The following is a 24134-nucleotide window of genomic DNA, read 5'->3' on the forward strand; positions in this document are numbered from 1 at the left end:
AGTATGTTATTCAAAGCACAAAATGCTCTAGACCCTTGCACTAAAACACTTTCCTGGTCATCTCACAGAGCCTCATACTGGGTCTTCAACCTGCAGGAGGTCATTGATCCAGTATGATAATGAACATCACTTATACACCATGCGTGGCTGAACAAGAACGGCGCTGTGCCCTCAGAGAGCTGGATGCTGTGGGCATGCGGTCACAACGCTGGACCTGCAGGCTGGAACCGCTTTTTCATTTTCTGCACAGGAGGAGGCGAGGGAACAACTTGCATGAAATAACCACTACTATAGGGAAGCATCCTCGCCAATTTATGGTTCATGAATTATTCTCTGCAGCCGTAGACCGTTTGTCATTTCGACTTTGCTGAGGGAGGGAGAGCTGAGCAGGTGGGAAGGGTAACAAGGGTCTGAAGATGGTCCTATGGAAAATTTACTTACAGAAGGAGGTTCACACTCAGGTCACGAAGTGTTACAGCTACACAGAGATTTGTGTTTTCCTCTCCTAGCATATCATCTAGAGCCCTCAAAGCTCTTGTAAATTAGTCAGTGATTTAAATCAGGTGTTAAATGAGGTAGAACAGTAAACTCAGCAGTGCTGTGACCTTCCAGGACATGATTCTGACACTCTTGACTGATCGCTTTAACTCAATCAGTAGGTCCAGATTTCAGTTCTTCACTCCACTAACTGCTTGCATTTCTTATCAATGTATTAAACAATATGCAATTTGAACAACCGGGGCTTATTAAGTGAAAGTATTGTATATTAACCAGTATAATTAAATTTTTTTTTTTTTTACGAAATTATTTTATGGTAGTTTAATTATACCTATTGTAAGGTTTTCTTACCAAAATCAACGTACAGTACAGACCAAAAGTTTGGACACACCTTCTCATTCAAAGAGTTTTCTTTTTTCCATGACTATGAAAATTGTAGATTCACACTGAAGGCATCAAAACTATGAATTAACACATGTGGAATTATATATAAAGTGTGAAACAACTGAAAAATGTCATATTCTAGGTTCTTCAAAGTAGCCACCTTTTGCTTTGATTACTGCTTTGCACACTCTTGGCATTCTCTTGATGAGCTTCAAGAGGTAGTCACCTGAAATGGTCTTTCAACAGTCTTGAAGGAGTTCCCCGAGAGATGCTTGGCACTTGTTGGCCCTTTTGCCTTCACTCTGCGGTCCAGCTCACCCCTAAACCATCTCGATTGGGTTCAGGTCCGGTGACTGTGGAGGCCAGGTCATCTGGCGCAGCACCCCATCACTCTCCTTCTTGGTCAAATAGCCCTTGATGCCTTCAGTGTGACTACAATTTTCATAGTCATGAAAATAAAGAAAACTCTTTGAATGAGAAGGTGTGTCCAAACTTTTGGTCTGTACTGTAAATGGTTGAGAAACGCATTTTAAAGCATTTGGTGTTCAAGGCTGGAGCTTCTAATGCATAAAAGGTGCAAACTACACTAAAAAAACAAATACCAGAGATGTACCAATCCTTACTCCTACTCATACAAAATGCTCGGATATCAACATCTGATACCATGTAATATGCCACACTAATGAACAGACAACAGGAAATGACAGCAATCTGGATGCATTTCACAATTAAGGATGGCAATCAAAGCCAAACAGATTGTAACCTGTGTTCTATACAAATATCCAGAGGAGTTACTTCAGCATTTTCCTACAATACAAGAAACCTGATAAAAAATGTTACAAAATTCACTTCAGTGACCAACATTGAAGCAAATTCAGACTAGGCAAGAAATAAATGGCTACAATCATCACTTGGTGAAATGAACAGCCCTTAGTCAAGCCATTGTTACTGACAATCAGCTGCTGTTGATCAATGACGAGCTTCCTGCATTCAACAAATAAAGATAAAACTGAATCTTACTTTTAGCTGTAGCACAGACAAACCCCCTCTGTCTATGCAACCCTATTAGAGTCAAGGTAACTAATTTAGCCATATAGTGTACTTTAAAATTGATTTGCCATAAAGAACAAATCTAGTACGCAAAGTGCATAAAGTGCAGAGCTATATATTTGGTCTGAAAAAGATAGTGGTGATGCATCCACAAGAAATCTAAATTACCATGTGAAACTCAATATGCTCTGCTATTTAATGCAGTGTAAAAGTAATATAAGCTATTTTGTGCACTCTGTAAGTATTCATCCTCCTGGAACTTTCCACATTTTGTAGTGTTACATACCTAATATCTTTATTGTCTTACATTCAATGTCTTACAAAATACTTTTATTAACAAAAAAATAACAAACAATAACAATCAGAAATGTATTGTAAAAGTATTCACATTCTGGGCCAGTGTGTAGTAAACTACTGTTGCTTTGGTTATAATTACAGCTGCAAGTCACAGATTTGTCTCTATCAGCTTTGCAGCTCTTGATTCTATTTGGTTTCTGGCCAAATAGTATTTGCTATGCAGATGTGCCCTAAGCTACATCAAATGAATAACCCATGCCCAAGGTTCTATAAAAAAAAGTTGTTTCATTCTACGTTTCTAAAAAAAAAAAAAAAAAAAAGACTTAAAACTAAACAAACAATAACCCAGAGGAACCCCTTATTACAGATGTGCATGTACAGTGCACTTTATTTTCCCCAGTCGTTTCCCTGGAGGCCTAATCTACTCAAGACCGCTAATAATCATCTGTCTTTTTTGGTACAATCCACTAGTTACATTTTCTTGATGAGATGTGGCTGTCCATCAGACTGAATGGTCTTTAATAGCTTTTCTCCATTGTACCGTGGGGTCTTTTTCAGCCTTGTGCAGGCGGCAACGACAATGATTATGCCCAGAAATCTATTAACATCAGCAGCTCTACTGTGTTCCACAGGACAACTAAATCTTCTCATTGTGTAACTGAGTCGTAGTCATTAACTGGATTCTGTAACATGGCTGTGCCAATAATTTTACATCAGATTAGACGTGTTTGGGCCAGAAGAAGATTTGAGTTGTGAAAAAGCAATAACGTATAAAAATATTGTTTTAAGACACAATGAAATTCAAGAGCGAGTCAACACGCTTCATGAGCTCAGTATTAAAGGGCAAAACGAGAAAAAAAAAAATCATTCCCAGAGGCACAGGCAAAGATCTGCATTGCAGAATGCACACATTTAACAGAGCAGATCATTGCCTAATATGCTTTTTTTTTTTTTATTTCTCAATATTTTGGGGTATTGAAAGAGTAACAATGGCATTTAATTTGTTCAATATAACAGAAAAAAAAATTGCATTAAATTGAATTAAAATGGTAAAATGAGGAAAGTCACATGTGGTGCTTTAAAATGAATCACTACACACATCTATAAAATGTTCAATATAAATTATATATCTCATATGATGCAAAACTACTTTACAGGATCATGGAAATTTATCTACCATTTTAAATTATGTAAATCTCCAACACTGGTGAGAAATAGACTGAAGGTCGTGCAGCAAACTTGTGACAAAAATGCCAATTACATCACGATGCTGTGAAACTGAAAACTTGGGATCTCTGTAGATGCAGCTTCAGATCTTTGCTACAGTCCAAATCCACCCACATTGCTGGCATCATCGTAGTTAACATACATGCATCAATGTGTCTCTCTGCTACCAGCGCCACAAATTAAGCAGAATTTTTTGCTTCTTATTTGACAAAATTCTCTCTGTCACCTGTCAGTCACAACCAATCGAAGGTGTCTGTTAACCCATGTGGAGCAAAGAGGGTAGCTAGTGCTAGGTAGGTAGTGTGTGTGTTTAGAGGTGGGAAGTAATGCAGTACAAATACTTTGCTACTGAACTTAAGTAGATTTAGCTGGTATCAGTACTTTACTTCACTATTTATTTTTTACTTTTACTTATTAAATTTTTACACAAATATCTCTACTTTCCACTTCTTACATTTTCAAAACAGACTTGTTACTTTAGCTTTAATCTATTAATTTGGTAAAATTTAATTTTTTTGTTTTTTTACTGCACGCCATTTTCAGCCCATCAGCCTATTTCCTTTCATTGCACGGCTTTTTCAATCTACCACTTGTGTATCATTTCCTGGCTCTCAAACACAACAGATGTAGACTACTTTACGAAGCTAACAATGAGCAGGCAGAAGGCAACAAGAAATAGTGAGTTAATGTGGATAAGACGGAGGGAGTCAGCAGTGTAAACATGACTGAAAACAGAGACATTCCTTTCTTTCCTATTACTTCATTTCTTTGCTTGTGTTCTATATGGTGGATGTTCAACCTGGACACATTCATTAGGTAACAAAATTTTAATTAGTTTTGTATTAATATATATATATATATATATATATATATATATATATATATATATATATATATATATATATATATATATATATACACACACCTTCTCATTCAAAGAGTTTTCTTTTTTCATGACTATGAAAATTGTAGAGTCACACTGAAGGCATCAAGGGCTATTTGACCAAGAAGGAGAGTGATGGGGTGCTGCGCCAGATGACCTGGCCTCCACAGTCACCGGACCTGAACCCAATCGAGATGGTTTAGGGGTGAGCTGGACCGCAGAGTGAAGGCAAAAGGGCCAACAAGTGCCAAGCATCTCTCGGGAACTCCTTCAAGACTGTTGGAAGACCATTTCAGGTGACTACCTCTTGAAGCTCATCAAGAGAATGCCAAGAGTGTGCAAAGCAGTAATCAAAGCAAAAGGTGGCTACTTTGAAGAACCTAGAATATGACATTTTCAGTTGTTTCACACTTTTTGTTATAAAATTCCATATATAATTCCACATGTGTTAATTCATAGTTTGATGCCTTCAGTGTGAATCTACAATTTTCATAGTCATGAAAATAAAGAAAACTCTTTGAATGAGAAGGTGTGTCCAAACTTTTGGTCTGTACTGTATATATATATATATATATATATATATATATATATATATATATATATATATATATATATATATATATATATATGTACATAAGGGCTTGTTAAAATTCATACACAAATTCCTTTTTAACGTCACTACATTTTTATTAACGTTTTTATTAAAATATAGATACAGGTAGTCGTCGACTTAGGACCATTCGACTTTACGACAACAAGCCGCGGCGTACGACAGTGCGTACCAGCTTCCGGCAGCACTATCATCTCCGCGATTTTGAAAGATAAAGAAAGAATTCGTGAATCAAAATGATGTAGAGATGATACAAATGGCATAAAATGAACAAATACTACCTAAAGATTTTTATAATTATCATTTATAATTTATCATTTCAAAGTACTGTACATATAGCCTACTCTACTTTCGACCAAATCGTGTTACGACCGGAACCAAAGCCGGAACCAATCATGGTCGTAAGTCGATGACTACCTGTATATAAATAAATAACTAAATATAAAAGAGGCGATATTAATATCTTTATTCACAACATCCTTTGTTTACTCAGATATAACATTAATAAATAAACTCCACCAAAAAATACTTTTAAACAGTAAACAAAAACAAAACAGTTTCTCAAATCAAACACCAAAATCCGCAATTATTCACACAATTAACCCTCTGGGGGCGACAAACGCGCCTCTGCGTTTTTTTGTTTTTTTATTACAGTCTTTTCTGATCGTGCAGATAAGAGCAATACATCATTCGAATCTATTTGTGTACACTCATAATAACAAAATACTTTTGTAAAATGAAGTGAACAGACAGGGTACGCATCTCCCTTCACAAACACAAATAAAAAAACCTGAAACTCCTCACCTTAACAGACATAATAAATATTTCTATAAAAGACTCAAAATATCTTTTACATAAACCAGTTCATATCGAAAACAAATATTCTCTGATTATGTAATCGATATGAAAGTTAGAAGAGGTAAAGTTGCTCCGGTATCACCTAATTAACTGTCCATGTGGAAACATAGCAAAGGTTCCTTTTGGTGTCCTGATGATTTACATAATTTAAACCACCATAATTACTTAAAAATATTTACAAAATGTTGTTGTCTTCATGCTCTATGTTGCGTTTGGTTTCACAAATAATAAACATACATTTGCATAAAGCATCCATATTTCTCCATGTCCATGTTGCTTAGAGTTTTAAAAACATGAAGTATTAATATATGGTACATTTAGAACAGATAGAAATGTGTGATTAAGTTGTGATTAAATACTTGAATCGATTGACAGCCCTAATATTAATATGACGTGAGGTCCAGTTACCAGCGTGACACTAAAACAGGTTACCTTTTACATAAGTACATGTCAGAACCCAAACTTCTTTACTTTAACTTTATACTTAGTATAATCAGTACTTAAAATTTTACCTGAGTATTTTAAAACATGATTTTCTGTACTTCTACTTAAGTGAGGGATGTGTTTACTTTTGCCACCTCTCTGTGTGTGTTACACTATCCTTTGGCGCCATGAGAAGGTGTCTATGAAGAAGTACGTTTTAACATTCCTGGGTGCTATATGTGGAAATAATAGAAAAGCCACCTCCACTTCACTTCACAAAAGAGAGTATCATGTCTAGAGATGAAAGGTTTTGATTTTTGAACGAATCCACAAATACATTGATGCTTCTAAAGTCTAAAATCTAACACTGTCATATGATCGCATGGGGTTTATGCTGCCTTCTTCCAAGCCTAACATCTGCCTTTTTCAGGTGTTACTGTAGCCAAGTTTGAATTTATGCAGGAAAACAATGATCAAAAGGTTAAACAACTTTTATTAGAGGCTCTGTCTCAGTTTTGCTCGTCTAGCCTTTAAATGGTAAGCATGAAAGTAAATTATTTATCGAAAAATAAATCCCAAATATAACTGGAAATGAGATTTCATATCTGAAAATGTCACGAATAGTGTAATTGAGTTAAGACAATGGGGGGCTGCCGAGAATATAGCAGATGGCCCAAAATAAATATCATGCATCAGTAGACACTTTAAATAACAACAAACCAGGGTCATCTAGAGGTTGTATTTCATTCAGAAGGAAGTCACCTTATTTTAATATGTATCCAGCTGTTCACCTAGCAGTTGTACTGACGATTTCTCTTTGTTCTCATCAGATTATGTGACAGCAACTGACAGAATCCTGCTGTTACTGAGTACTAAACAGTCCTATCATATGAATATAAAGTAGGCCAGACTGTGATTCTTTATGCTCTGCTAGAAATAAAGTCATCTCTTTAAAGGGGAAAAAAATGATCTAAATATTTATATCATAACTGTCAAGAGATTTTTTTTTTAACCAGCTTCTTGTTGGCTTAATCATACTTTTCTGTAAAAAAAAAAAAGTATGTGGGATAAGCATTGTTTTGGAAATGACAGTGGTTTCATCGTTTTGATCATTTTGATGAGCTCTATGGTGAACTTACATGTTTATTAAAACCTGCATCTGCTATATTATATGTCTGTTAGAGTTTCACCATCAACAACTGTTTCAAATTTTCTAAATAGTTGGAATTTGGGAATCAGATGTAAAAATAGATATTAATTTGTATTTCTTCATTAAAATAAATCTTTTTCTTTTCTTTAAATTTCGCATTGGTACAACTTAGCCATAGTCATGGTCACATAAAGTGTTTAATAAAATAATTGAATAATGTACAAACCCGATTCCAAAAATAGTTGGGACACTGTACAAATTTTAAATAAAAAATGAATGCAATAATTTACAAATCTCATAAATTTATATTTTATACACAATAGAATATAGATAACATATCAAATGTTGAAAGTGAGACATTTTGAAATGTCATGCCAAATATTGGCTCATTTTGGATTTCATGAGAGCTACACATTTCAAAAAAAGTTGGGACAGGTAGCAATAAGAGGGCTGACAAGTTAAATGTACATATAAGGAACAGCTGGAAAACCAATTTGCAACTTATTAGGTCAAATGGGTATAAAAAGAGCCTCTCAGAGTGGCAGTGTCTCTCAGAAGTCAACATGGGTAGAGGTTTACCAATTCCCCCAATGCTGCGGTAAAAAATAGTGGAGCAATATCAGAAAGGAGTTTCTCAGAAAAAGAGCATCTGATTTTATATAAAGAGTTTTAATTGGTTCACCTGAACCCGTTCGGCAATTTCATTGGTCTAATTTTATGGGGCTCAGTTTTTTGGCTTGAATCTTGTGAAACCGGGAAAAACCCAGGAAAAATCCATAAATTAGCCGCTTCGTTGTTTAAGCCACGAGGTTCAAAGCGTGAGAAAAAAGTAGCAGCTTATAGTCCGGAAAATACGGTACTTACAGAAAACATTGTCGGTGAACACAATCCACCGTGCCATTCACCGTTGCCAGCTAAAACTCTATAGGTAAAAAAAAAAAGCCATATATAAAGATGCACAGGCGTTTACTCTGGGCCAAGGCTCATTTAAAATGGACTGTCACAAAGTGGAAACTTTTCTGTGGTCAGACAAATCAAAATTTGAAGTTCTTTTTGGAAAACTGGGACGCCATGTCATCAAGAAAACCCAAGTTGTTATCAGCGCTTAGTCCAGAAGCCTGCATCTCTGATGGTTTGGGGTTGCATGAGTGCGTGTGGCATGGGCAGCTTACACATCTGGAAAGGCACCATCAATGCTGAAAGGTATCTCCAAGTTCTAGAACAACATATGTTCCCATCCAGACGTTGTCTCTTTCAGGGAAGACCGTGCATTTTCCAACATGACAATGCCAGACCACATACTGCATCAATTACAACATCATGGCTGCGTAGAAGAAGGATCGGGGTACTGAAATGGCCAGGCTGCAGTCAAGATCTTTCACCTATAGAAAACATTTGGCGCGTCATATAGAGGAAGATGCGACTAAAAAGACCTAAGACAGTTGTGCAAATAGAAGCCTGTATTAGACAAGAATAGGACAACATCCCTATTCCTAAACTTGAGCAACTTGTCTCCTCAGTCCCCAGACTGCAGACTGTTATAAAAATAAGAGGGGATGCCACGAAGTGGTAAACATGAAACTTTCAAATCATTGCATTCTGTTTTTATTCACAATTTGTACAGTGTCCCAACCTTTTTGGAATTGGGTTTGTAGTATATTGTACAGTGTTAGTAGAACTGATATCAGTGACCTAACCTGGTTTTGAAACAAATAAAAAAAAAAAATTTAACTTAATTTAATTTGATTCTGTTTCTTTTGTGTAGGGATTTTAAAAGTAGACATTAGAATACAGCACTATTAGAGAAATCTGGGTCTAGACTGCAATCTGTAATGAGGAAGAAGTAGAAGGATTAAAGATTGATATCTTCTTCACTGGGCAATTAATCAAACCATATCTTCATTGGTGTGACTGTTTATAGTAAGATTAGGATCATTAACTGTACAAGTCCATGTTTCTGTGTGAAATATATGTAGAATGTGAGAAGTGAGTGTATGCTAAATAGACAGCAGAAGACAGGTTTTAGCTGGACTGAAATAACTTGGAATCACAGCGGCAGACACAGTTGCCAAGGCAACTCAGATGTCTAATGAAGTTTCACATTGTATCCAGATCATCGTATCAATGCACAAAACATTTCATTAATTACCAGTCATGTAATAATCGTTTTGAAATCCAAAGTGACCATGTTGCTGGCCTCTACCCGCTATTCTCCATGATGCCCAGCAGATTAACACTTGGGACTTGTGTTCATTTAGAGTTTTACATCTTTCAAACAACAAACGCCTTTAACATCAGCCATCATTGTTAAAAACCCTCCAGTATATCCTCCACATGCTGCGTGGGCAAAGGTTGTCATGGATATTATGCCTACTTTTGAACCAAGTAATGGTAGCAAACAGTGATCAATTATTACATGAAATAGTTGTGTTTTTTTACCATCATCTATAACAAATAAAAGAAAAAATGCAGTTTTTGAAACCACTGTTGTTAAAGAAAAAGTTTAAACAACTCCTTCAGACCATTTTCTCTTCATGACTTCTACAATCAACTTCTGGTGCATTCTTAACACTAGTGTCTGTATGTTGAGTTATTTTTAGAGGACAGTAAATCTGTACTGGTATGCAAGCTGCACATTGACTACTCTAAAATATATCCAAGTTTCATTTCTATAGTATTGTCCCTTAAGAAGATACACTAAATTGGTTGCTGTCTCTTGACATTGAAAGAATATGCATTTGCTATGGCACTTGATAAAGAAATATTAATTTGAAAAAGTTATTTTCATGTAGGTAGGAGGGTGGGTTGGTGGTTAGGTAGGTAGATAGGTGGGTGGATGGCTTGGTAGGTAGGTAGGTAGGTAGGTAGGTAGGTAGGTAGGTGGGTAGGTAGGTAGGTGGGTAGGTGGGTAGGTGGGTGGGTGGGTGGGTGGGTAGGTAGGTGGGTAGGTAGGTAGGTGGGTGAGAGGCTGGGTGGGTGGGTGGGTAGGTGGGTGGGTGGTGGGTGGGTGGCAGGTGGGTGGGTGGGTAGGTGGGTGGGTGGGTGGGTGGGTGGGTAGGTGGGTAGGTGGGTGGATGGGTGGGTAGATAGATAGATAGATAGATAGATAGATAGATAGATAGATAGATAGATAGATAGATAGATAGATAGATAGATAGATAGATAGATAGATAGATAGATAGATAGATAGATAGATAGATAGATAGATAGATAGATAGATAGTATTCCCATAGTCCCCCTGAGACTGTGCATTAGTAATATCTGTTTTTAATTTTGTTTTATATGAGGACCTTTATAATATCTAACTTTCCTTTGTGGGATCAAAAATTTAAGACCTGTATACATTGTCTTTCTACTTTAATATGGTATCCATGTATATACATCTCTGGCTCATGGTGTACAGACTGTAGAAGGCAGAAGTGTGTCTTTTTTAATCATTTGGTTCCCATTATTGTTGACCACACAGATTTTCTTCATGCATAGTTGAAGTATAACGATGATCAAAGATAAGCAACAAAGGCCGCACAATATATTAGAGCCTGTCACATTTGCAATACTGTTTATTTTAAAACCAAACAAGTTTCCCTGAGCATGTTCTTTATTAGCAAATGCATCACACACATCATATTCCTATCTAACAAAGTGATCTATTAAGCTCCTACCCTGTCTAAAGCCGAATGTATTTAATTGTCAGTTCCAAGCTTCCGGACAAGCCAATCATTAACAATCCTATCAATTGTTTCACGATGACAACTAGTCAGGGCTAAAATACAGTGATTTTGGGGGTCATTATCATCCTTGCCTGCTTTATGTATGTATTATTACTGCTTCTAGCCAGGATAGTGGTGTGTCCTGATGTCCCAGCTATATTTAAGATTAAGAAGCAAAGAAGGAACACTATGGGGGAGGTGCTTTAGAAAACTGATAAAGCTCTTCTGCTTTGACAGCAGTATCATTGTGCATGTATTGCAAGGAATTTTGAAAAGCAATTTTGTCTTAAGTGGTTATTTTTAAATGTCTTTGCTTGTTTGCGTTTTCAATAATGCAGTTAATAATAAAATTATTATTATTATTATTATTATTAGTAGTAGTAGTAGTACTAGTAGTAGTAGTAATGCAGAAATGCGAGCTGTATATTTTAACTAACAAATAATACATTGTTCTGAAATATGTACAAGTAATAAATATTCCAAAAGGTTTAATAATTAAAGTTTGTAAAATAGACATCATATGAGGACATTGTATTTGCTGGTAACATATATATGGGTACCATATATTTAGTACATTTATTTGTTTCCAAAGTAAAGGTACTAATCACTTAATAATAGTAAGAAAACAAGTCACACAATGTTTTACTTTATGTCTCTAGGGAAAAAAAAAAAAAGAAAGAAAGGGGGGGTTGGCGACGGCTGAGCGAGGTTTGGGTTTTAGGCACAGAATCCTGAATGTACCCTTTCAGCTTATTTCCTGCAAGTCCCTGCACAAACATTTCGCATCTGTCACAGCTGCTATAGGAAGGAGAATGAATTGCACTGGCAGAAATGCTGATGCAGTGAATATCTGGGCATCTACATTAAGAGTATTAGATATAAGCAATGCCTCTAATTAACTGCTCAAACTCCTGTTTCCATAATTATGGTCTTTGGTTGGCCATCTGTTCAGGGGCATGCAGACAAGCTTGTCTTATCATTCTTTTCCAGAACTAAGCACAAAATACTTTTACTCTACCTCAATTACTGCAAATAGCAGGTTGTGTCGTGATACGAGGCACCGTTTTATTGAAGTCGTCAGAAGCCTGAGCAGATTGCAAGGAGAGAGACAAAACAATTGACTTTGCTCTGCCTCTCCCTGTCAAAATGAGAAAAAAAATGAGAAGTTCACGTTCATTCTGCCTCTATCTCATTCCCCTCTGCCTGATGACAGCTCTATAAATCATTATGAAATAATTGTGTACTTTTAATTAAATGGGAGGTGGTGTGCTATCTGCAGTTGTGTGTAGTCAAGGAGCTGTGAATATAAGTGTGAAGCTCATCTGAGCTGCAGTACTCTGGGTTGAGGGCCATAACTCAACCCAGGGGGGAACAGATATAGGCAGACTGGTGTATATACGACACCCCTGCCCCCCTCCCGGAGAAAGACCTTGGCAAAGGCAGGGTTGTAATTGAATGCTCTGTGTGTTGTGTTATTACGGGCTGCAGAGTCATATTTCAGGAGTGGCAGTGGTGCGCCAGAGTAAGGTTGACATCCTTATCTGAGCTTTGATTGTGGGTCTTGTGGAAGGAGGACATAAAGAGTTTCGCCGTTCTTATAGGACTAGCATGTCAGCTACGACCACTTCTCCTACAGCCTGTTTCTCCTCCAGTTAACAGATCTCTCTAAATGCTCCCGGTGCTTCAGCCTCTCCAATCTAGAGAGCCATACTAATGCATTTTGTGTTTGGACTTGCCTGTAGTCTGGGCATCGCCCAGGGCCTTTTTTCAAGTTTGTTCTCATACAATAATAATGGCATGAATTGTGTTACGCTGTAAAATCTAAACCTTGTTGCTTTTATGTCCGTGAATAGAAGTGTAACAGGAACCAGAGAAAGCTGAAAAAGAGTAGGACTCTCTCTCAATGTAGCTTCAAGTGTAATGGAAAGTGGGTAGTCTATTTGCAAACTCCTCTGCTCAATAGTTGAGGAATAGCTGCAGAAATTGGTCATCAGGTCCAGCTCTTTAAAATCTACCTTCAAGAATCCGACACTGTAGAAAAGAAGCCAGATTATAACGACCCTCAGCAGCACAGCAGAAAGATAATGTATGCACCTGAGAGGCATTTTTGTAAGCAGATTTTTTCAGTTATCTGTTTTTTGAAACCCATAAGAAGCTAATAAACTGTATTTGTTTTGAAATAAGATAAAGGTGACCATAGATTTTAATAAGGCAAGACAACTTTAATAATGATAATGCCTCAAACTAAATTAAGTCACAAGGCTATTACACAGGACTTATTATATAGGCTTTCATCTAGGAAATTGATTTTAGGCAGCTAAGACTCAACATTATACAGTACCTTGATCCACGCTGAAGTGTAGCATCTCGCTTTGAGAAGTTTTAGATGCACATTTGTTCAATTGTGTTCAAAGCAGAAGGGTTGTTCCACACAAGGTGCACACTTCATCGACCAGGGCTGACAGGTTTCAGCAGTTTCCGGCAAACTACATCTAAAAAAATAAAATAAAAAGCCAAAACATTTGACATTGGAGAACAGAGTCATATTTTTCTTCTATTTTCAAGCTCTGTGCAAAACAAGGTCACTGTGGTACACAAGCATTTCTGATATACAGGCATTATCTACCCTGTAATCCCATTTTCCCTTCTTCCAATCTTTGCAACATATAATCTTATAGAAATGGTTCTGGCACATCATAGACACACTGTCTGCTCACTGTTTGCCTTTGTTGGCAGAAGCGTATCAAATTCAATTCCCGTTATTTGCTCTAAACATAATATTGGCCGGGCCCTGCATAGAAAACATCACTTTGTCACCCCTATCATTAACTGTCTGATCAGCTGCTTATCTGTCACTCAAAATCTTCATAGTACAAGCATGGGGCAGAGTATATCCTGTGTCTATGAGCTTCCATTAGCACTTGTGGTTCCCATTTTGGACCACTTTTAGTAATAATAACTCTACGGAAGCTCAATATGGCAATAAGTGACACTGACCTATTAATGTGTTAACATTTAGAAAGGTGAGAAAATCAATAGAACACTTGCTTGTGTGTTCAACAGCACATTTGTAAATCATTGTTTACAAAAGGATAATAGGTATTACAGAGGATGTAAATATGTATGGAGTTTTTTTGAAGATAAATATTTGTTGAATATATATGGATGGGCCACCATTATTGATGTGACTGGTGTGTTTAAAACTGACAGATATGTCCATTTGTGAATTTGGTGTGTTCTGACCTAGCATTATTTTACATATCATAAGCAGTTAAAACGATCGCTAGATTAAAATGTGCAGACGCGAATTAGTCTAAAGTCAAGTCTCTTAATGGTGAAAAGCCATCATTACAGTCATCATTATACCATTAGCCCAGAACTATCAGCAAGTCTAGACTTACTTCATTTTCTCTATTTGATTCTCATCAGCTATTAGAATAATATACTGAATAAAATGCTTTTAGGATATGAAGTGAATAATAAACCAGGACTGTAAGGAGTTAACACTACAAAATGTCTTACATTGAAAATAATAATTAAAATATTTAATGAATTTGTTGCATTAACTGTGTAATATCCACATTGCTGTGTGGGTATAACTAGAGTGGACTTTCCTTTTGTGCTTTTTAATGTCAGAATGCCACAAAGATTAAGTATGTACCTTGCACAGTGCTGCACTGTGGTTGTGTTTGTGTGCGTGTATGCCAATGTGTAAGATTCTGGAACGATCGGGTAACCTACAGAAAAGGTTTTAACTCAAATCCCAGTGTCTTTGTGTTTGCCTGTGTCTGGGTGTGTGTGTGTGTGTGTGTGTGTGTGTGTGTGTGTGTGTGTGTGTGTGTGTGTGTGTGTGTGTGTCAATATGCCAATTTGTAAGATTCTGGCTCGATTTGCTAACTTGCAGAGGAGTGTTTTGTTGTTTTTGTGTGTGTGTGTGTGTGTGTGTGTGTGTGTGTGTGTGTGTGTGTGTGTGTGTGTGTGTGTGTGTGTTTGTGTGTGTGTATATACAGTTTGGGTCAATATGCCAATTTGTAAGATTCTGGCTCAATTTTCCATCTTACAGAGAAGTGTTTAACTCCATTAGCTCTTGGTTTATTGTGTGTGTTTGTTTGAATATATCAGCTAATTTCCAGTGTAACATCTTCCATACCAATAGATTGCCTATACCCTAGTCAGTTTCCCTATCCACACATTCCCCATTTTCACTTTCAGGGGGTGTTTACACAATACAATGGTTGTGATATGTACAGCTTTTAATAGCCAAACTCTTGCATAAATAGAGTCATTCATCACAGTTGAGATATTGCTTTGTCCACTTAGATCCTAGAAGCCATTTTCTTCATGCACTGTAGACAACATAAGAATTGTTGTTGTTCTTCACACTTTCAAAAACATAGTTAGGACACACTTTGAGACATTTTGAAAAATGACCAAGCACTCTTCAAAAGATTAGATTGCCCTTTATTTAGCTGTGTCTCCCATCAGTGTTTCAGACTCTCTTATTGTCTCAATTCCTCTCTTTCTTCCTCTGTCCATCTTTTTGTAAAGGGTTCAATTTCTCCTATACTGCTTAAAACTTTCTGAATGGGCATGAGATAAAGGGAACACTTTTAGTGTTCTTTTTGTTAAACAATATTACAAACACATTATGGACAAAAGTATCAGTATCAACAACTGATTTTCCCAGCCATGGAAAGTGTGGTTCTTTCCTTCCACAAAGTTAGAGGCACACAATTGTATAATGTGTCTAGTAGAATTCAATTTTTCTTTCGCTGAAAAGCCAGCTTCATATAGATTTGCTTTACATGGAATGGAATAGAATATTTAGCCTGCTATAGAGCTCTGATCTCAACCCTACTGAACACATTTGGGATAAATTGGAACATAGACTGCACCCCAGGCCTCCTCACCCTACATCAGTATCTGAATTTACTAACACCCAAGTGGCAGAATGGGCACAAATCTCCACACCACACTTAAAAATCTAGTGGAACTTCTTTTCAGATGAGTGGGGGTTATTGCAGCAAAAGGGGACTAAATGTGGAATGGGATTTTGATAAAGCACATACAAATCATATGGTATAACTTTTGTAGCATATTATTTGATATTATAAATATATAAAGTAGAAGATATTCCCATTTCAAAACTCACCAATCTCACTTACGCTTTATGTTTGTAGTGTCAACGAAACTCTGTGGGATGCCTATAGCTTTCTTCATCTTACTCCCCATCTGTAAAGAAGGGTGAGATAAAGCCATCATGCTTACATACCAAATAAATGTAATCACTACATACTAGATGATCATTTCCCAGCAGGAGAGCCATATGGTTTGATTACACTGATGTCACCCATTATAAGCCATTCTGAGCTGAAAGCAGACACAAATCATTTTCTTTATGTTTAGATAAATGATAAGCTAAATAATATTATTTAATTGTAATATTTATATAATTGTGAAAAAAGTGATTAGGGTTTCCAGAAGTGAAGAGTTTGTGGTTGGAGTGTATCATAGAGCAATTTCTCTTCCAGGATGGTTTTATACTGTTATATTACCAAAACAAGTTGAAATGAAAGCATTTAGACAATTGTTTTGCAAGATAAAATGAAGGAATTGCACATGTGGATATGTATAATTTAACAATAAATCTTCATTCCATTCCGCACCATCACAGTAATGCTCCAGCAGAGCTGCTGTGTCGTTACATGCCTCTAATTACAAACTGAAATCTCAGAGGTGTGTGCATCTTAAAAAAAGACAAAGAAAATCTGGTCTGCGGGTAAGAAAAAAAAAATAAAAAAAAAAAAATATATATATATATATATATATATATATATATATATATATATATATATATATATATATATATATATATATATATATATATATATACACATACATACATCTCATTTAATTGCATAAAATCGGCTGGACTAAAACATCAGGACTTGTTCTTATTGCCTGCCTCTTCCATCCTCGTTTCCTTTTTGTCTTTTTTATCTAATAATCTCTTTTTTATCTCCTCATTTCTTTTCCTGTCTCAATAAAGAAACTTACAGCTTAGGCCTTTTGTAACTCACTGCAAGTTGTGAATGTTTAAATATGTGGTTTTTCTGGTGAATCTAATCAATGTCAAATAATCTGCATAGTCTAGAACATGATAATTTTATGATTAAAAAAAAAAATCGATGACATATTGGAGTCCATCTTTACAGCAACATTAACATTTTATGAATACACAGCTGTGCAGAAAATGTACAGTGCCCTCCACAATTATTGGCACCCCTGTTTAAGATGTGGTCGTGGACTTCAAAAAATTCTCTTTTTTTTTAAAACAACATAGAACCCAAATGCAAAAAAAAAGAAAAATCCAACCTTTTATTTAAGTACATTACTTTGGTGGTAAAAAAATCACACATTTAGAAAGAAAAAAAAAACTTGAAATCATGTGTGCCACAATTATTGGCACCCCTGATGTTAATACTTTGTACAACCTCCTTTTGCCAACAAGACAGCACTTAATCTCCTCCTATAACATTTCACAAGATTGGAGAACACAGAGAGAGGGATTTTTGACCATTCTTCTTTGCACAATCTTTCTAGATCATCCAGTGTCCTGGGTCCTCTCTTATGCACTCTTCTCTTTAGATCGCCCCACAGGTTTTCGATTGGGTTGAGGTCTGGGGACTGGGATGGCCATGGGAGGACCTTGAGTTTGTGACTGCTGACCACTTTTGTGTAGATTTTGCCACATGTTTTGGATCATTATCCTGCTGAAAGACCCAATGACGACCCATCTTCAGCTTTCTGGCAGAGGCCATCAGGTTTTTATTTAAAATATCCTGGTACTTCAAAGCGTTCATAATGCCATGCACCCTAACAAGGTTCCCAGGGCCTTTAGAAGAGAAACAGGCCCACAGCATCACAGATCCTCCACCATACTTCACGGTGGGCATGAGGTGCTTTTCGGCATACTCATCTTTTGTTTTACGCCAGACCCACTTAGAGTGTTTGTTGCCAAAAAGCTGAATCTTAGTCTCATCTGACCAAAGCACACGATCCCAGTTGAAGTCCCAGTACCGCTTAGCAAACTCCAGACGTTTACGTTTGTGAGTGTTAGTGAGAAAAGGCTTTTTCCTTGCATGCCTCCCAAACAGCTTGTTGGCATGTAGAGGCGTCTGATGGTTGTTTTGGAGAATCTGTGACCCCAAGATGCCACTCTTTGATGCAATTCTGTGACGGTGAGCTTGGGAAATTTTTTTACTTCTCTTACCATCCTCCTCACTGTGCGTTGTGGCAAGATAAACTTGGGACCTCTTCCAGCCTTGTTTGTCACTGTTCCAGTTGTTTTAAACTTCTTAATGATTCCTCTGACTTTAGATACCGGCAAGTTAAGGCGAGTGGCTATTTTCTTGTAGCCATTGCCTGACTTATGAAGGTCGACACACATCTGCCTTACTTGAATGGTGTGTTCTCTTGTCTTTGCCATGTTGACTAATGGGTAAGAGAATTAGGCCTCTGTGTCACGTCATATTTATACCCCAGGGAAACAGGAAATCATGAATTACTAATTAAAAGTCCCTAGATACCCTGACCAACCTTAGCAACTACAGAAAAATATATAAAAAGAAAAAACTATTAAATTTTTCAGAGGAATTGTTAGGGGTGCCAATAATTGTGGGACACATGATTTCAAGTTTTTTTTTTTTTCTAAATGTATGATTTTTTTTTACCACCAAAGTTATGTACTTAAATGAAAGGTTGGATTTTTCTCTTTTTTTGCATTTGAGTTCTATGTTGTTTTAAAAAAAAGGAGAATTTTTTGAAGTCCACGACCACATCTTAAACAGGGGTGCCAATAATTGTGGAGGGCACTGTAAGTGGAATAAATCTAGAATATCAGTGGCCCAGTGGGTAGAAATAATAACTCTAGAGTACCAAATTCTAAGCTCTCTGTGTGGAGTTTCACATTGATTTTCTCTGGGTTATAGAACCTGTGGTTGGATTGTCTACGCTAAAGGCATAAACTATGCACAGCAATGGTCTATTGAGTATCTAGGCAGGGGTATCAAATCTGTTCCATAAAGGGCCCATGTGGGTGCAGATTTTCATTCCAACCAAGCAAGTCCACACTGAATTCTACCCGTTTCAATCTAATGATTTTTATTTTATCAGGTGTAGCCCTTGTTTGTTGGAATAAAAACCTGTACCCGCACTTTGCGGAAAAGATTGGACCCCCCTGATCTAAGGTGTTCCACAGCTTTAGATCCATTGGGATAATAACCAGGATAAACTGATTACTGAATAGGAATTAATGATAAAAGAAGCATAATTACAAATGTTTTAATTCAATTAGGTTCTATTTTTATAATGCTTTTAACAAAGCACATCATCACCCAGAAGTTTTACAGAAATGTGTTTATTAAAAAGATTAAATAAATACATTTTAAGTTAATAAATTTGCCCCAATATTTGTCCCTAATGAGCAAACCAAAGGTGATGGTGGAATGGAAAAATGTTAAGAGACAATATGAGGAAGAAATCTTGAGAGGAACAAGACTCATCTGGGTGACCCTGGTATAAACATAATGTGGTCGCACTAGACACATTATATAATATTCTACCTCACTGCTCCAATCTTAGTTACCAATTTTTTTTCATTAGCACTAATTAGACTCACATACTGCACACTCAGTCGCTTTCAATCATTCTGTGCAGCGATGTTTTGACATTTGTTTTGAAGGCCAAACCATTTACTTCTGCATTTGTGTAAAGAAAGCTGAAGCTATGGTTAGCCATTTTAAATAGTCCATGGTGCTGAAAGAATTTCAAGTATCTTGGATTTTACATTGCTTATATGTTTACATTTGCAGATCCCTGACCTCAGACTGTTGTAGGCTGTGTTTTGGTTTCTGAACACTAGTGATTTTGTAAATAACACTACTGAATTGGTGAATTGGAACTTTAAGCTCAGTTTACACTATAATTCTGGAACAATTTACACCTTTTTTTTTCTGTCACCAGCATCACACTTATTTTTAAATGTGACTTAATCATGTGTAAACAACATTCCGTGACACAGTCAACTTCTGATGATAGTTTATAAAAGCGAGTAGTTTATAGAATATAAAAGCAATAAAAACAAGGATAAAATCTCCTGATTAAATGTTAAGTAATAGTGCTTAAAGATAAAAAATAATAACTCTAACAAATGAGAAAAACAACAACACAGTGTCTGTGGTACCCAGAGGCAGAAAGATAAAATGTGGCAGAGACACCAAAAATACTTATTGAAATACATTGCATGGAAAGTCATGCTTAGTGGCACAAAAAAGAAGGAAATTTGTGTCCATGAATACAAATCAATAGCTTCCATTTTATGACTATATACCAAAAACCATGAGACTGGGCTCCTGTGAATCATACAGTGAGTGGGTAAATATATCTATATGTTTTCAATCAGTTTAAAAGAGTTCATTTTTAAATGCATTCTGACAGATGTTACAGTAATTTAACCAAGTGTCATGAGCAGACATTCATATCAGAAGCCTAGTTAGCACCTTCAGCTAAAGTCTATCCCTAACCTTGCCATCTCATCAGCAGTGTTGAGGTTGCTTAGTAACAATATACATGAACTGTAGGCTGCATGTAGCTTGGATTACAGTTTAAAATCCAAAAATTTCCGGACTATTAAGCGCACCCAAATATAAGCCGCACCCTCTAAATTTTACAAAGATTTTTATTTTGAACATAAATAAGCCGCACATGTCTATAAGCTGCAGGTGTCTACACTGAAACTAATCTACTATCTAAACAGTAGCCTACCAAGAAAGTCATTGTTCACTTCCTCCTTCCTTTCACAACAATCTCTCTCTGGACTTTTTCTTTTGGCATCGTTGTGCGTTTAAAAATCACCATCAGTGAAGCTTTTCTCCCGATGCCGTGCAGCTCAGAACACAGGTGAAGTGTGTTTTTTCATGCCCGGTTGTTTTCAGCGTGACGAATGATTCGCATTTCCTGTAGACAGTCCGAGTGAGCGGCAGGTCAAACGTCAGAGGAACATCATCTCTATTTATGATGTGGTGCGGCCCGATTCAGTGAGAGCGCATCTGATTTAATATAAAGAGTTTTATTGGTTCACCTGAACCCGTTCGGCAATTTCATTGGTCTAATGTTATGGGGCTCAGTTTTTTATCTTGAAGCTTGTGAAACCGGGAAAAACCCCGGTAAAATCCACATATTAGCCGCTTCGTTGTTTAAGCCACGGGGTTCAAAGCGTTGGAAAAAAGTAGCGGCTTATAGTCCAGAAAATATGGTAAGCAAGTAAAAAAAAAAAAAAGAAAAGATGTCATGGAAGTGGCGGTAATTGAACAGTGGCAACATCATTTATGCATAAAAAGTGCAAACTGCTTTACAAACCTGCCTTTTTTAAATATTTTTAGAATGAGGCTAGAATTAACTAGTGGCATCATGGTATTTAACATTGGAGGTATACAGTATGCAGTGTGAGGCACCAAACAGGGTGAGCACAATTTTCACTGTTTAGTGGCTTTAGTTTGGCTTAAATAACTAAAGAAAAGAATCCTCAGCAACCTGTTGATTCAGCATTATTACTGGTTACTATAAGTCAACAGGTAGCAGGTATCAACAAGTTCCCAAATATTGCTACATATGCAAAAGGGGTTCATTACTGTGTACACTCCTTGTATAGAAATACGTATGAAAAAAATAAATATAATACACAAAATGTGGTATTATATGATATTAAAAAGCAATATGCCCCAAATCTTTGGGGAACAAATGCATGAGTTTTAAATAAAATCAGGACTTTAAGACCTGTTTAAAACCTCACGACAACATTTATCTCATGTATCCTTCCCTTTTGTTTTTTAAACATTCGATATTTTTACTAGTTGCTTTGTGTTGTGTTTTGCACATACTTTTAATTGTAGTTTAAATTTGTAAGGTGTGGGAGGTTGTTATTGAAAATGACAGGTTTTTTTATTGATCACTTTCCTGAACTTCATCAAGGTTCTCCACAGGTCAGAATAAGACCGTGTCTATTTCCAGCTTTACAGCCCACCTGGGGGCCACCTGTCTACCTCAACAGGACACTTCTGCACTGTGACATTTCCTTGGATGGAATGTAAATGGCAGGGTCTTGAGAAGCTGCCATGTCTGATAATACCTGCAGACCTGTGTGCTGATAACAGAGCGGAGAGTCAAAGTGGAAGTGAAATTGGAAATCGGATATCAAAAGGAAATTTGAAATCTGTTAAGAAATGGAAATGTATGAGAGGGAAATTAAGGCATGGGAAGTGGGACCCTGTCGGACAAAGAGGACTTGTGGCGATTTGATGGTATTCAGCATGTGCATTATTCTCCAGATGTCTGGGAACTCTTCCAGGTGAAGTGGCAGATTTGAATATCAGAGGCAGCCATCATGTCCTTTGAGCAGCACAATGAAATGTGCAACTCTGTGCTACATTTGAATAAATCTGAGGGTATAAATTCAAACAGCCAAGAAGCTCTTCTGATTCAGAGAGCACACCTGTCAGTCTGATAGAACTCTGCTGCTGACGATGATTGAGTGAAGAACTAGACTGATATTTTGAAAGGAGCTTGACAGATGAGACACGGATGGTGTTTTTTCACCTGGGATAAATTGGCCTGCCAGTTGGCAGCAACTTATGAACTGCTTGTGCCTCTGTCCATGAAAGTATTAACTATAACCATCTCATAATCAATGGAAAACAGGTGCAAAATATGTACAATTTATTTAAATAAATTACCAGTATTTTATTTTAACTGTATCAAGCACATTCACAAAATGAGGTATCAAACTGTCAAAAACATTAAATGCTTTAAAGATCACAGTGCTGGTTGTAAAAAAAAATAAAAATAGGAAAAAAATAAGAAAGGCCGGAAGCACACTGTTTATAGTGGCATTGAGGCACTGAGGCTATATGTGAGTGGCTTTCCCTATCATTCTGTCTCATGCGGTTGGGCCCTGGGAGAGATGTCAGAAAGACTGTCATTTATATTTTTTGGTCTGCCATAATCGCTTCCTGACTACATGTTTCTCCCACTGTGTCACTCCAACTTACCATGATCATTTGTCAGGAAGCCAATCATGCATCATCCCAGTACATCCATCTCTGCAGTCTCTCCCACTTTATACTGGACAGTCACTTTAATTCCCAATGGACAGACACTATCATACCATATCACAACAGCAGTGACAGGATTTGTATTTGTTTGTGTATCTTTAGCTCTCTGTATTGCAGCACTGAGATAAATGTGCTAGCTACCGGTATAAATGTAACAAATTTTAAATTACAGATTTCCTTAATCATATTTTATATTATACATTATATATATATATATATATATAGTTTTAGATCAGCAAACTAAATTAAATATTAGTAAAAGATAAGTTAACACAACATGCAGTTTTTAAATGAAGGGTTAGGGTTATTATTGAGGGAAAACAAAATCCAAAACTACATAGCCCAGTGTGAAAAAGTGTTTGCCCCCATGTTAAAACTGTGGTTTAACACACCTGAGTTCAATTTCTTTAGCCACACCCAGGACTGATTAATGCCACACCTGTTCACAATCAAGAAATCTCCTAAATAGGACCTGCCTGATAGAGTGAAATAGACCAAAAGATCCTCAAAAGCTAGACATCATGCTAAGATAAAAAAATAAATTCAGAAACAAATGCAAAAGAAAGTAATTGAGATCTATCAGTCTGGAAAAGGTTATAAAGACATTTTCTAAAGCTTCGGGACTGCAGCAAACCACAGTGAGAGCCAATTATTCACAAATGGCAAAAACATGGAACAGTGGAGAACCTTCCCAGGAGTGGCCGGCCGACCAAAATTACCCCAAGAGCACAGCAACAACTCATCCAAGAGGTCACAAAACACCCCACATTCACACATTCAATGAACTGCAGGCCTCACTTGCCTCAGTGAAAGTCAGTGTTCATGACTTCACCATAAGATAGAGACTGAGCAAAAATGGTCTGCAAGACAAAAA

At 36.7% G+C, this 24134-nt stretch overlaps 1 long non-coding RNA gene across 1 annotated transcript; it reads right to left on the minus strand.

Annotated features, from left to right (window-relative positions):
• Positions 1–12772: 12772 nt before the first annotated feature.
• On the minus strand, positions 12773–16326 carry LOC124389149. Its single transcript, XR_006926518.1, has 3 exons — positions 16256–16326; positions 13432–13582; positions 12773–13121 (listed from the first exon to the last, which is right to left on the minus strand). It is a non-coding gene; the product is annotated as an uncharacterized LOC124389149 (long non-coding RNA).
• Positions 16327–24134: the final 7808 nt, after the last annotated feature.

The sequence above is a fragment of the Silurus meridionalis genome, chromosome 7, assembly GCF_014805685.1.
Source record: "Silurus meridionalis isolate SWU-2019-XX chromosome 7, ASM1480568v1, whole genome shotgun sequence".
Classification (NCBI taxonomy): domain Eukaryota; kingdom Metazoa; phylum Chordata; class Actinopteri; order Siluriformes; family Siluridae; genus Silurus; species Silurus meridionalis.